The sequence below is a fragment of the Salvelinus fontinalis genome, chromosome 1 (assembly GCF_029448725.1).
Source record: "Salvelinus fontinalis isolate EN_2023a chromosome 1, ASM2944872v1, whole genome shotgun sequence".
Lineage (NCBI taxonomy): Eukaryota > Metazoa > Chordata > Actinopteri > Salmoniformes > Salmonidae > Salvelinus > Salvelinus fontinalis.
The window spans coordinates 22,510,088-22,525,109 of record NC_074665.1 but is presented as its reverse complement, the minus strand read 5'-3'; positions in this window follow the sequence as shown (position 1 = coordinate 22,525,109).

Here is a 15,022-nt window from a genome sequence, read left to right as displayed (position 1 = left end):
CTTCCTGTATATAGCCATGTTATTCTTCTGTACCCCTGCACATCGACATGGTACTGGTACTCCCTGTATATAGCCATGTTATTCTTCCGTACCCCTGCACATCGACATGGTACTGGTACTCCCTGTATATCGCCATGTTATTCTTCCGTACCCCTGCACATCGACTTGGTACTGGTACTCCCTGTATATAGCCATGTTATTCTTCTGTACCCCTGCACATCGACATGGTACTGGTACTTCCTGTATATAGCCATGTTATTCTTCCGTACCCCTGCACATCGACCTGGTACTGGTACTCCCTGTATATAGCCATGTTATTCTTCCGTACCCCTGCATATCGACTTGGTACTGGTACTTCCTGTATATAGCCATGTTATTCTTCCGTACCCCTGCACATCGACTTAGTACTGGTACTCCCTGTATATAGCCATGTTATTCTTCCGTACCCCAGCACATCGACTTGGTACTGGTACTCCCTGTATATAGCCATGTTATTCTTCCGTACCCCTGCACATCGACTTGGTACTGGTACTCCCTGTATATAGCCATGTTATTCTTCCGTACCCCTGCACATTGACTTGGTACTGGTACTTCCTGTATATAGCCATTGTCATGACGTGGCACTTTCTGGGTGTAGATTGTGGTATCCCCCTTCTTTTCTACAACAACTCCATTCAGATTAAACAACAGCCTACCTTGGTTGATCATTGTAGCCTACTCCTTCTCATTAAAGTAACTTAATTCCATCATTTTAATTCCATTTTTCATTGATTAGAAATATCCCACTTCATCTGCTCGGCTACATATGAAGTGCAGCTGACTGCAGTACCATGGTAAGTATATACAGTGGGGAGAACAAGTATTTGATACACTGCCGATTTTGCAGGTTTTCCTACTTACAAAGCATGTAGAGGTCTGTAATTTTTATCATAGGAACACTTCAACTGTGAGAGACGGAATCTAAAACAAAAATCCTGAAAATCACATTGTATGATTTTTAAGTAATTAATTTGCATTTTATTGCATGACATAAGTATTTGATACATCAGAAAAGCAGAACTTAATATTTGGTACAGAAACCTTTGTTTGCAATTAGAGATCATACGTTTCCTGTAGTTCTTGACCAGGTTTGCACACACTGCAGCAGGGATTTTGGCCCACTCCTCCATACAGACCTTCTCCAGATCCTTCAGGTTTCGGGGCTGTCGCTGGGCAATACGGACTTTCAGCTCCCTCCAGAGATTTTCTATAGGGTTCAGGTCTGGAGACTGGCTAGGCCACTCCAGGACCTTGAGATGCTTCTTACGGAGCCACTGCTTAGTTGCCCTGGCTGTGTGTTTCGGGTCGTTGTCATGCTGGAAGACCCAGCCACGACCCATCTTCAATGCTCTTACTGAGGGAAGGAGGCTAATGCGATTAGCATGAGGTTGTAAGTCACGAGAAAATTTCCCAGGACATAGACATATCTGATATTGGCAGAAAGCTTAAATTCTTGTTAATCTAACTGCACTGTCCAATTTACAGTAGCTATTACAGTGAAGGAATACCATTATATTGTTTGAGGAGAGTGCACAATTTTGAACATGAAAATATATTAATTAACAAATTAGGCACATTTGGGCCGTCTTGATACAAAATCTTGAACAGAAATGCAATGGTTCATTGGATCAGTCCAACACTTTGAAAAATACACTGCTGCCATCTAGTGGCCAAAATCGAAATTGCACCTGGGCTGGAATAATACACTATGGCCTTTCTCTTGCATTTCAAAGATGATACAAAATAACGTTTGTTTATTTCTTTGTATTATCTTTTACCAGATCTATTGTGTTATATTCTCCTACATTCCTTTCACATTTCCACAAACTTCAAAGTGTTCGAGGGTGGTCTGCCGGGCACTGGGATGACAAGCCATCTCGAGATGAGGCCTTTTAGCGGGTGGAATAGTAGGGACCAATTGGAGGTTTACTTAGTAGAAATGCAAATATCATGGTACAACTATATAGACAATCAATCATTATGCTACTTTTTAATAGTACGTTTACAAAAATATATTATGATTAAAAGAATGAAAGGTGTGTCTCATGGTAAGTGGTGAAATAAGTATAGCCAGTTACAATTGTAATGGCTTAGCAGGTAATAAGAAAAGACGATCAGTATTTACTTGGCTAAAAGAGAAGGATTATAATATTTATTGTTTACAGGAAACCCATTCAACAGTTTTAGATGAAGTTTTGTGGAAAAAGAACTGGATGGGCAAAATATATTTCTCCCATGGGCAAAGAAATTCAAAAGGGGTGATGATCTTAATTAACAATAATTTTGATCCAAATGTGCAAATTGTCCAAACAGATCCTCAAGGTAGATGGATTATTTTAAATATGTTATTGGACAATAAACAAATATGGCTTGTTAACCTATACGGTCCGAATAATGATGATCCAAGCTTCTTTGAAAATATATATAAGAACTTATCAACTCTACAAGCAACACTAGACTCTATTATTATAATGGGAGATTTTAATACGGTCTTAAATAGCTCTATAGACCGGAAAGGAAATCACACTACAAATTATCACCCTCAGGCACTTAAGGAAATCATGAATGTCATGGATATATTGGAATTAGTGGATATATGGAGACTTAAATACCCTGATTTAGTGAGATATACATGGCGGAGGCTGAATCAAGCTAGTCGTCTTGACTACTTTCTTATTCCATTCTCTCTGGCACCAAAAGTTAAAAAAGTGTTGATAGGGGATAGAATGCGGTCGGATCATCACATAATTGGCATATATATTTCTCTTACAGAATTTCCACGTGGGCGAGGATATTGGAAATTTAATCAAAGTCTACTAGATGATAAATTGTTTAGAACTAGGACAGAAGATTTTATAACTGACCTTTTCAGACGTAACATAGGTACAGCAGATCCCCTTATTGTATGGGACACTTTTAAGTGTGCCTTTAGAGGCCATGCAATTCAGTACTCATCTATAAAACAAAAGCAATTTAGATCAAAAGAGTCCATATTAACAAAGGAAATTGAAGGACTAACAGTACAATTAGATAGCAATAAAAACGGTACCATAGAGGCACAGAATAATTTAGAGGAAAAACAAAAAGAAATGGAGGAACTTATTCAAGAAAGATCCAGTGTAATATATTATAAAAATAAAGCGAACTGGATGGAATATGGGGAAAAATGCACCAAATTCTTTTTCAATCTTCAATATAGAAATGCTACCAAAAAAAATGTATTAAAACTTGTGACAAATGATGGAGTCACGCATGATTCACCAAATGATATTTTGAAAGAGGAAGTAAAGTACTTTAAGAATATGTTTTCATTTCAGGCTCCTCCATCTCCACTAACTGAAACTAATTGTATGGATTTTTTTCCTATTAATAATGTAAAATTAACATCTGAACAGAAAGACTCATGTGAAGGCCAAATTACAGAGGAGGAACTGCTTGTTGCAATTGGGGCCTTTAAAGATGGGAAAACTCCAGGGCTGGATGGCATACCAGTGGAAGTATACAAAACGTTTTTTGATATACTCAAAGGACCATTATTAACTTGTTTTAACCACTCCTATATAAATGGTAGATTATCAGACACACAACAAGAAGGTCTGATATTGTTATTACTGAAACAGGACCCAAGTGGTATATATAAAGATCCAGTCCAATTAAAAAATTGGAGACCTCTTACACTTCAGTGTTGTGATGCAAAAATCCTAGCAAAATGCTTGGCGCATAGAATAAAAAAAGTTTTGTCAGATATTCATCCTAATCAGACAGGTTTTTTACATGGACGATACATTGGAGATAATATAAGGCAAGTACTGGAAACAATAGAACACTATGAGATATCGGGGACACCAGGCCTGGTTTTCATAGCTGATTTTGAAAAGGCTTTTGATAAAGTACGACTGGAGTTTATATATAAATGCCTAGAATATTTCAATTTTGGGGAATCTCTTATAAAATGGGTTAAAATTATGTATAGTAACCCTAGGTGTAAAATAGTAAATAATGGCTACATCTCAGAAAGTTTTAAACTATCTAGAGGAGTAAAACAAGGTTGTCCACTATCGGCATATCTATTTATTATTGCCATCGAAATGTTAGCTGTTAAAATTAGATCAAACATTAATATTAAAGGATTAGAAATCCATGGCTTAAAAACTAAGGTGTCATTGTACGCTGATGATTCATGTTTTCTTTTAAAACCACAACTAGAGTCTCTCCAGGGCCTCATAGAGGATCTAGATACCTTTGCTATCCTCTCTGGATTAAAACCAAATTATGATAAATGTACCATATTACGTATTGGATCACTAAAAAATACACATTTTACATTGCCATGTAGTTTACCAATTAAATGGTCTGACGGAGATGTGGACATACTCGGTATAAAAATCCCAAAAGAAAGAAATGATCTCACTCCAATAAATTTTTATAGAAAGTTAGCAAAAATAGATAAGATCTTGCTACCATGGAAAGGAAAATACCTGTCTATTTGTGGAAAAATCACCCTAATTAACTCTTTAGTCATATCACAGTTTACCTATTTGCTTATGGTTTTGCCTACACCTAGTGACCTGTTTTTTAAATTATATGAACCAAAAAAATTCAATTTTATTTGGAACGGCAAGCCAGATAAAATTAAAAGGGCCTATTTATATTACGAATATGAATTTCGGAGGGCAGAAATTATTAAATATTAAAGCATTAGACCTCTCACTAAAGGCATCGGTCATACAAAAGTTATACTTAAATCCAAACTGGTTCTCTAGTAAACTGGTACGAATGTCTCATCCTATGTTCAAGAAGGGCCTTTTTCCCTTTATTCAGATTACACCTGCTCACTTTCGGTTGTTTGAAAAGGAAATAATCTCCAAAATATCCTTATTCTTTAAACAAGCCTTAGAAAGTTGGTTGCAATTTCAGTTTAATCCACCTGAAAGGACGGAACAAATAGTACAACAAATATTGTGGTTAAATTCAAATATAATAATTGATAAAAAAACTGTATTTATCGAAGAAATGTTTAAAAAAGGTATAATTTTTGTGAATGATATCATAAATAGGACTGGTGGAGTTATGTCACACATGCAGCTAACACAGACATATGGAAAAGTCTGCTCTACCCAAAATTACAACCAATTAATTGCAGCATTACCACAAAAATGGAAGAGGCAAGTAGAAGGGGAAAAAAGTAAGGAACTTGTATGTCGGCCCTGTATTAAAGAACAAAAATGGTTAAAGAAAAGTTCAACTTCCTGTTGAATCTGCAGACGTGTTGCTGTGCGTTTTGCTGCGAACTTTACTTTACTTTGCTAGCTGACAACTTTACGTTTTTTGTTTTGTTTCTGTTTTTAATTACCGTTTATATTTTTAGTTTTTCCATCGCAACTTTTTTCCCTCATTCAACCTTTTCACTCCGGACGCTTTATCTGGACATGGTTCGTCAACACCTTCAACAGCCGAAGCTAAGTAGTAACATTAACATGATGTCTTCTAATTGCAGTCGCTGTACTCATAATATACAGGAGAACGATCGCCTTACGGCGAAAATAGCTGTGCTGCAAGCCCAGCTTCAGACGCAATCGTTAGGCAAGGGTATTTTCAGTGTAGGAAAGGTAGAAACAGCGTCTGTGCCACCAGTAAGTACAGATAGTAACGTTAGTATAAATCCCCCCGCACAGTCCCCGCAGCCGGACAACTTTCTCATGGCTTCTGGAGGGAAATGCTGTTGGAATGCTCAACCGGTGTCGCTCATTCAGCCGACAGAAACTTTCAACCGGTTTTCCCCATTATGTAGCGAGTCGGAGTCTGAGTCTGAGTCTTCTCTTGTCTCTACTCCTCCCGTTACGGGGTCTGAGACGCCGAAGGCTCCCACCGTTAGCTCTGACAAATTGAAAACCCTAGTCATTGGCGACTCCATTACCCGCAGTATTAGACTTAAAACGAATCACCCAGCGATCATACACTGTTTACCAGGGGGCAGGGCTACCGACGTTAAGGCTAATCTTAAGATGGTGCTGGCTAAAGCTAAATCTGGCGAGTGTAGAGAGTATAGAGATATTGTTATCCACGTCGGCACCAACGATGTTAGGATGAAACAGTCAGAGGTCACCAAGTGCAACATAGCTTCAGCGTGTAAATCAGCTAGAAAGATGTGTCGGCATCGAGTAATTGTCTCTGGCCCCCTCCCAGTTAGGGGGAGTGACGAGCTCTACAGCAGAGTCTCAGCACTCAATCGCTGGTTGAAAACTGTTTTCTGCCCCTCCCAAAAGATAGAATTTGTAGATAATTGGCCCTCTTTCTGGGACTCACCCACAAACAGGACCAAGCCTGACCTGCTAAGGAGTGACGGACTCCATCCTACCTGGAGGGGTGCTCTCATCTTATCTACCAACATAGATAGGGCTCTAACTCCTTTAGCCCCACAATGAAATAGGGTGCAGGCCAGGCAGCAGGCTGTTAGCCAACCTGCCAGCTTAGTGGAGTCTGCCAATAGCACAGTCAGTGTAGTCAGCTCAGCCATACCCATTGAGACTGTGTCTGTGCCTCGACCTAGGTTGGGCAAAACTAAACATGGCGGTGTTCGCCTTAGCAATCTTATTAGGATAAAGACCTCCTCCATTCCTGCCATTATTGAAAGAGATCGTGATACCTCACATCTCAAAATAGGGTTACTTAATGTTAGATCCCTCACTTCAAAGGCAGTCATAGTCAATGAACTAATCACTGATCATAATCTTGATGTGATTGGCCTGACTGAAACATGGCTTAAGCCTGATGAATTTACTGTGTTAAATGAGGCCTCACCTCCTGGTTACACTAGTGACCATATCCCCCGTGCATCCCGCAAAGGCGGAGGTGTTGCTAACATCTACAATAGCAAATTTCAATTTACAAAAAAAAAAATGGCGTTTTCGTCTTTTGAGCTTCTAGTCATGAAATCTATGCAGCCTACTCAATCACTTTTTATAGCTACTGTTTACAGGCCTCCTGGGCCATATACAGCGTTCCTCTCTGAGTTTCCTGAATTCCTATCAGACCTTGTAGTCATAGCAGATCATATTCTAATTTTTGGTGATTTTAATATTCACATGGAGAAGTCCACAGACCCACTCCAAAAGTCTTTCGGAGCCATCATCGACTCAGTGGGTTTTGTCCAACATGTCTCTGGACCTACTCACTGCCACAGTCATACTCTGGACCTAGTTTTGTCCCATGGAATAAATGTTGTAGATCTTAATGTTTTTCCACATAATCCTGGACTATCGGACCACCATTTTATTACGTTTGCAATCGCAACAAATAATCTGCTCAGACCCCAACCAAGGAGCATCAAAAGTCGTGCTATAAATTCTCAGACAACACAAAAATTCCTTGATGCCCTTCCAGACTCCTTCTGCCTACCCAAGGACGTCAGAGGACAAAAATCAGTTAACCACTTAACTGAGGAACTCAATTTAACCTTGCGCAATACCCTAGATGCAGTTGCACCCCTAAAAACGAAAAACATTTGTCATAAGAAACTAGCTCCCTGGTATACAGAAAATACCCGAGCTTTGAAGCAAGCTTCCAGGAAATTGGAACGGAAATGGCGCCACACAAAACTGGAAGTCTTCCGACTAGCTTGGAAAGACAGTACCGTGCAGTACCGAAGAGCCCTCACTGCTGCTCGATCATCCTACTTTTCCAACTTAATCGAGGAAAATAAGAACAATCCAAAATTTCTTTTTGATACTGTTGCAAAGCTAACTAAAAAGCAGCATTCCCCAAGAGAGGATGGCTTTCACTTCAGCAGTAATAAATTCATGAACTTCTTTGAGGAAAAGATCATGACCATTAGAAAGCAAATTACGGACTCCTCTTTGAATCTGCGTATTCCTCCAGGGCTTAGCTGTCCTGGATCTGCACAGCTCTGCGAGGGCCTGGGATCGGGAGAGACACTTAAGTGTTTTAGTACTATATCTCTTGACACAATGATGAAAATAATCATGGCCTCTAAACCTTCAAGCTGCATACTGGATCCTATTCCTACTAAACTGCTGAAGGAGCTGCTTCCTGTGCTTGGCCCTCCTATGTTGAACATAATAAACAGCTCTCTATCCACCGGATGTGTACCAAACTCACTAAAAGTGGCAGTGATAAAGCCTCTCTTGAAAAAGCCACACCTTGACCCGGAAAATATAAAAAACTATCGGCCTATATCGAATCTTCCATTCCCCTCAAAAATTTTAGAAAAAGCTGTTGCGCAGCAACTCACTGCCTTTCTGAAGACAAACAATGTATACGAAATGCTTCAGTCTGGTTTTAGACCCCATCATAGCACTGAGACTGCACTTGTGAAGGTGGTAAATTACCTTTTAATGGCGTCAGACCGAGGCTCTGCATCTGTCCTCGTGCTACTAGACCTTAGTGCTGCCTTTGACACCATCGATCACCACATTCTTTTGGAGAGACTGGAAACCCAAATTGGTCTACACGGACAAGTTCTGGCCTGGTTTAGATCTTACCTGTCGGAAAGATATCAGTTTGTCTCTGTGAATGGTCTGTCCTCTGACAAATCAACTGTACATTTCGGTGTTCCTCAAGGTTCCGTTTTAGGACCACTATTGTTTTCACTATATATTTTACCTCTTGGGGATGTTATTCGAAAACATAATGTTAACTTTCACTGCTATGCGGATGACACACAGCTGTACATTTCAATGAAACATGGTGAAGCCCCAAAATTGCCCTCGCTAGAAGCCTGTGTTTCAGACATAAGGAAGTGGATGGCTGAAAACTTTCTACTTTTAAACTCGGACAAAACAGAGATGCTTGTTCTAGGTCCCAAGAAACAAAGAGATCTTCTGTTAAATCTGACAATTCATCTTGATGGTTGTAAAGTCGTCTCAAATAAAACTGTGAAGGACCTCGGCGTTACTCTTGACCCTGATCTCTCTTTTGACGAACATATCAAGACTGTTTCAAGGACAGCTTTTTTCCATCTACGTAACATTGCAAAAATCAGAAATTTTCTGTCCAAAAATGATGCAGAAAAATTAATCCATGCATTTGTTACTTCTAGGTTAGACTACTGCAATGCCCTACTTTCCGGCTACCCGGATAAAGCACTAAATAAACTTCAGTTAGTGCTAAATATGGCTGCTAGAATCCTGACTAGAACCAAGAAATTTGATCATATTACTCCAGTGCTAGCTTCCCTACACTGGCTTCCTGTTAAGGCAAGGGCTGATTTCAAGGTTTTACTGCTAACCTTTAAAGCGTTACATGGGCTTGCTCCTACCTATCTTTCCGAGTTGGTCCTGCCGTACATACCTACACGTACGCTACGGTCACAAGACGCAGGCCTCCTAATTGTCCCTAAAATTTCTAAGCAAACAGCTGGAGGCAGGGCTTTCTCCTATAGATCTCCATTTTTATGGAACAGTCTGCCTACCCATGTGAGAGACGCAGACTCAGTCTCAACCTTTAAGTCTTTACTGAAGACTTATCTCTTCAGTAGGTCATATGATTGAGTGTAGTCTGGCCCAGGAGTGTGAAGGTGAACGGAAAGGCTCTGGAGCAACGAACCGCCCTTGCTGTCTCTCCAGGGCCGGTTCCCCTCGCTCCACTGGGATTCTCTGCCTCTAACCCTGTTACTGGGGCTGAGTCACTGGCTTGCTGGTGCTCTTTCATGCCGTCCCTAGGAGGGGTGCGTCACTTGAGTGGGTTGAGTTACTGACGTGAACTTCCTGTCTGGGTTGGCGCCCCCCCTTGGTTGTGCTGTGGTGGAGACCTTTGTGGGCTATACTCGGCCTTGTCTCAGGATTGTAAGTTGGTGGTTGAGGATATCCCTCTAGTGGTGTGGGGGCTGTGCTTTGGCAGAGTGGGTGGGGTTATATCCTTCCTGTTTGGCCCTGTCCGGGGGTTTCTTCGGATGGGGCCACAGTGTCTCCTGACCGCTCCTGTCTCAGCCTCCAGTATTTATGCTGCAGTAGTTTATGTGTCGGGGGGCTAGGGTCAGTTGGAATACTTCTCCTGTCTTATCCAGTGTCCTGTGTGAATTTAAGTATGCTCTCTCTAATTCTCTCGTTCTCTCTTTCTCTCTGAGAACCTGAGCCCTAGGACCATACGTCAGGACTACCGGGCATGCTGACACCTTGCTGTCCCCAGTCCGCCCGGCCTTGCTGCTATTCCAGTTTCAACTGTTTCTGCCTGCGGTTACGAAACCCCTACCTGTCCCAGACCTGCTGTTTTCAACTCTTAATGATCGGCTATGAAAAGCCAACTGAGATTTATTCCTGATTATTATTTGACCATGTTTGTCATTTATGAACATTTTTAAAATCTTGGCTCTCTCTAATTTTCTCCTTCTCTCTTTCTCTCGGAGGACCTGAGCCCTAGGACCATACGTCGGGACTACCGGCCGTAGTGACTCCTTGCTGCCCCCAGTCCGCCTGGCCTTGCTGCTGTTCCAGTTTCAACTCTTCTGCCTGCGGTTATGGAACCCCTACCTGTCCCAGACCTGCTGTTTTCAACTCTTAATGATCGGCTATGAAAAGCCAACTGAGATTTATTCCTGATTATTATTTGACCATGCTTGTCATTTATGAACATTTTGAAAATCTTGGCTCTCTCTAATTTTCTCCTTCTCTCTTTCTTTCTCTCGGAGGACCTGGGCCCTAGGACCATGCGTCGGGACTGCCGCCCGTGGTGACTCCTTGCTGTCCCCAGTCCGCCTGGCCTTGCTGCTATTCCAGTTTCAGCTGTTCTGCCTGCGGTTATGGAACCGCCACCTGTCCCAGACCTGTTGTTTTTCAACTCTTAATGATCAGCTATGAAAAGCCAACTGAAAATTATTCATGATTATTATTTGACCATGCTTGTCACTTATGAACATTTTTGAACATCTTGGCATAGTTCTGTTATAATCTCCACCCGGCACAGCCAGAAGAGGACTGGCCACCCCTCATAGCCTGGTTCCTCTCTAGGTTTCTTCCTAGGTTTTGGCCTTTCTAGGGAGTTTTTCCTAGCCACCGTGCTTCTACACCTGCATTCTAGCTGTTTGGGGTTTTAGGCTGGGTTTCTGTACAGCACTTCGAGATATTATCTGATGTACGAAGGGCTATATAAAATAAAATTGATTGATTGATTGATTGATAAATAAAAACATATACCAATTTCATTTAAGGACCAAAAAACTAACAGCTGTGCCATACAAATTGCAAAATAGTTGGGAAGAGATTTTCGATGTACCCATTCCATGGCACATGGTTTATGAATTGATACGCAAAACAACGCCGGATTCAAAACTTCGAATTTTTCAATATAAATTACTGTACAAAATTCTTGCAACTAATAGAATGTTATATATATGGGGTATACAATCTTCCCAGCTCTGCAGATTCTGTTGTGAGGAGGCAGAGTCATTAGATCATTTATTTTGGTATTGTCCATATGTAGCTCGTTTTTGGTCACAGGTCCAGGAATGGCTGAAGAATTGCAACATTTGCCTAAAACTAACGCTACAGATAGCAATACTGGGGGATTTGAAAAGCCATAGTCAATCAATCAATAATATAATAATTATTTTGGCAAAGATGTTTATTTTTAATTTACAATCTGTAGAAGCTATGAGAATAGGAAGGTTCAGGTCTTTTGTGAAGCATCACAGCACAGTTGAGAAATGTATGGCAAATAGAAATCCGAAATGGATGATTTTGGAAGATAGATGGGAGGGGTTGGGTGGAGCTGAAGGGTGGGACTAATAACAAGATAAACAATATAGGGCATACGGGATCTGTGAAATGTGTATAGGTGCGGAGCTTTTGTGAAATAGCACAGTTACAAGTGGAAATAAAATTGGATGGACAACAGAAATAGAGGAAGGACTAAGAACAAATAAGAGAGAACTATTGTAAAGTGGACTGTGTCTGTAAGATAGGTATAAGATGTAGAAATTGAAGGTAAAAGCAGAAGTGTTTATAAGTTTACTCCAATTGGGGGATTGGTGGTAGGGTCGCGGGGAATAATAATAAAGGCATATTCTTTAAAAAAGTATGTATGTCTATATAGGTATGTGTATGTATATATGTGTATATGTATGCATACGTGTATGGATATATATATTTACCCAAAAAAATATGGGGGAATGGAAATGATGCAGACAATTACATTGGAAGCAACATTCTTTCCGCAATACTAAGCTGATCCACCCCTAAAAAAAATGTAAAAAAAATAAAAAAAATAAAAAATAAAAATAAAAAATAAAAACTTCAAAGTGTTTTTTTCCAAATGTTACCAAGAATAAGCATATCCTTGCTTCAGGGCCTGAGCTACAGGCAGTTAGATTTGGGTATGTAATTGTAGGCGAAAATTGAGAAAGAAAAGGGCGGATCCTTAAGAGGATTTATGGCACTTCATATCAATAAGGACAGCTTTAGGGGTATTCAGATACAAGATAAAGAGATCAAACGTTCACAATTGGCTGACGACACCACACTTTTTTTAAAGATCATAATGAAGTCAGGAAAGCTATTGAGTGTATTAATGCCTTCTCACATGTGTCTGATTTCTCTTTTAATATTAGGAAATGTGAATTATTTGTGTTGAAAAGATGTGACTTAAACTCAGTATGTAATATCCCTGTAAAGGATGTGATCACATATATTGGTATTAAAGTTAGCAAAGATCAATTTTCTCTCCTATTGTAGAGAAAATTGGAAAAGAGATCTTTCTTTATCTGGACGTGTACTTTTGTCAAAATCTGAAGCTCTGTCCAGATTAGTTTATACCTCCCTTGCCTTGGATGTTCCTCTGTCAGTAACTAAAATGGTTGATACTAAATTATTTAACTTCATATGGAGAAATAAACCTCATTATTTAAGAAAAGCTGTAATATGTAGCACCCAAAGTGAGGGAGGGTTGAATGCTCCTGATTTTAATACCTCTAATATAATCTTTGAAATCAAATGGATGCAAAACTATTTAATAAATAGGGATTGCTTTTGGAATATAATCCCTAATTTAATATTCCAACAGATTGGTGGTCTAGAATTCTCACTCAAATACAACTTTGATGTGGGTAAGATCCCTATTAAGCTTGCTAACTAACTAACTAAGTCTAACTTGGAACCTCATGTACAAGCATAATTTTCCCCCACATACAAAAACAAGTCTTTCTTTTTCCAGAACTGGTTTGACAACAGCATTATCTGGGTTAAACAATTATTGAATAATGATAGACAACTATATGATTATTCAGAATTCATGAGAACACACAATGTTACATTCAATCCTGAGGAGTTTCAAATAGTTGTTAGAGCTGTCCCTAAAGGTGCTATTCTTCTTTTAGGAGAATATAACACTACTCCAAGTGCAACTGTTGAGGATTTTGTAGCCTCAATACAGCTAGAAGGAATTTACATTTTAAACTATAAATGCAATAACATGCATATAAGAAAACTATGTCAAGATGTTACTATTCTTTCTGCTAAAATGTACTGGAATGCAGCCCTAGGACAAGTGAACTGGAACAAAGTCTCATTGTTATCTGGCAAATATTGTATACCTAATAAGGTGAAAGAATTATCATACAAACTCATTCATAGAATCTACCCTCTAAAGACCTTTATTATGCACAGATTCCTAATAGCTATTGATAACAAACGTGTATTTTGTGGTTGTGACTCTGAAACTCTTGACCATATATTTTGAGACTGTTCTTATGTCAGAAGATTTTGGAGTGAGTTAAAAGACTATTTGAAAAGAAACAATTGTTAAAATGTTCATTTGAAAGCCTCTGATATTACGTTTTATTTTGATCCAAATGATATGGACCCTGATTTAACTTTCATTGTTAATTTGTTTATCTTTCATGGAAGATTATTTATCCATAAAATGAAGTGGGAAAATAACAAACCTCTCTTTACATTATTTAAGATAGAATTGAAATATTATCAGAAAAGTTATCAGTAAATGTAAAAGCAGAAAAGCAATACGCACCATAAAACTTTTTGACCAAATGAAAATTGATCTCGATATGTAATACCCCTGTCTGTTAGGTTTATGTACTCTTGTTTGTATATTTCTGTTTTGGTATTTGTTTAGTTCATAATAACAATAATCAAAACAATTATTTGGAAAAAATTAAAAATTAAAAATATGAACATCAGTTTGGATATTTGATTAACTGCGCCCATCCTAAGTAAGACAAGGCTATACGTCGATGGAGCATATCGACACAATATACTATAAATATCTACATACCATTGATTTGATATGAAAATAACTAAATCAATGTGCATTAAATTGCTTGTCAATTACTTTCAATGGGACTTTCTGTCGAAGTCATTTAGCAAATTGTGCATTGTAGTCATTTAGCAAACACTCTTATCAAGATCGACTTACAGGAGCAATTAGGGTAAAGTGACTTTCTCAAGAGCACATCAACAGATTTTTCACCTCGTTGGCTAGGGGATTCTAACCCGCTTTCAGTTACTGGTCCAACGCTCAGCTACCCACAGTGGTAATGGTTTATTCTCATCTAGAGTAAAACCTAGAATACACTGTAAAGGAGAAGCTATACCAGTGCAGTAGGCCGTTTCCCTGGATGAGCTCTGCTGAGGTCATTCCTTTGGTGTCATCAGCACTGTCTGAGATCATGTGCTCGGGGGGAAAATGGCTTTAACAGGAAGAGGAAGCTACAGTGAATCAACAGCTGTAAACCAAAGGGTTATTTAGATAACACAAAGTCTCTATAGGGCCAAAATGGAGGGATTCAAGGGGTTGAGGCAAGCCATCAGGCAAATCAAAGCAATTTTTTAAAAACCTGACAAATGTTTATTTTGCTTACTGCATGTACATGCAAAGACATGTCACACCATGCCAATAAACAGAGAAACAGATCAGAAAATACAATGTGATTGTATGTGCATGCGTGTGTGGGTGGGTATATGTTAGGCTTGGGCGTTATACCGTATATCGGGGTATTTGGAAAAAGCCACGGGAT